The sequence below is a fragment of the Octodon degus genome, unplaced genomic scaffold (genome assembly GCF_000260255.1).
Source record: "Octodon degus isolate 3935 unplaced genomic scaffold, OctDeg1.0 scaffold00002, whole genome shotgun sequence".
In the NCBI taxonomy this organism is placed as follows: Eukaryota; Metazoa; Chordata; class Mammalia; order Rodentia; family Octodontidae; genus Octodon; species Octodon degus.
Window position 1 is genome coordinate 4,881,556 of NW_004524578.1, and position 1,097 is coordinate 4,882,652.

Genomic DNA, 1,097 nt, shown 5'->3' on the forward strand with positions numbered 1-1,097 from the left:
ATACACATATCCCTTGTTCTTTCTCCTGTGTGCCTTGGGAAAGAATCTTAACTCTGCTTCTTCATTTCTGACTTCATCTTCTCCAACATCAACTCAGCACCCTCTCCCCAGCATATTTAAAATCTGCGTTTTTTCTGTTTCCTTACAATGCCCTTCCAGCCAGAGCTGTTCATGTTAATCTGCACCCCAACCCCATGTCCTTTTATCTCCACCCGAGCTCTTCTGAATGCCTTTCTGTTCATATTTCACAAAAAATATACAAAGACTCAAGATTTAATAAAACCTAATAATTAAGTTGCTTATTAGCAATAATGCAGGGCAGATAATTTCTAATTTTTGGCTTATCCTATTAATAAAAATAGCTGACATTTTTCTCAAGGCTTAGTTTCACCAAGTATTATGCTTAATACTTTAGTACTGTTATTCAGCCTTCAGGACATCTTGAGAAATGATCGTTCTCATTTTACTGATGAGGAAATCGGCTTTTTACAAGGCTGATAAAAAGTTGGTCTTCACATAGCCCGCAGGGGCACTGAGAGTCGCAGTTGAAACCTGGGGCTGTCTGGCTTCAAATACTTTCTTACTTTTCTTTCTTTCTTTTTTTTAATTTTCCTTTCTCCTTTTTCTTTTCCTATTCTTTTATACTATTTGCTCTATAGATGGCTTTCATGATTTTTACTTTAAAAACTATTCAGAGAATAACCATTCCCTGTTTTTCTTCTGCTGGAGATAGGTGTGGTGGTTCACTTGGTTCTACCCTGTATTTACCAACCTGTCTCTGTTTATTCAGTCCTGTAAAGCCAGGCCTGAGCTTGTCAGCTTAGAAATGATTCCAGGAATTACGCCCCTTCCTCACCATTTGCAATGTCATTTGCCCTCTGGGGACCTTGCAGAGGGCCATCGGGCTCCAAAGTGTGAAAGACCCAGGTTCAAACCTGGTGGACCAGCCACAAACTGGCTGCTTGGACAAGCGACCTAGACCCTTGAGCCGTCGGTGACACCCATGTCACCGGGTCAGTGTGCCCATTTGGAGTGCAGCCTAAGTAAAGCACCGGGCGGGAAAAGCGCCAGGAAGGAAGCGGTTATCGCGCTGAGCC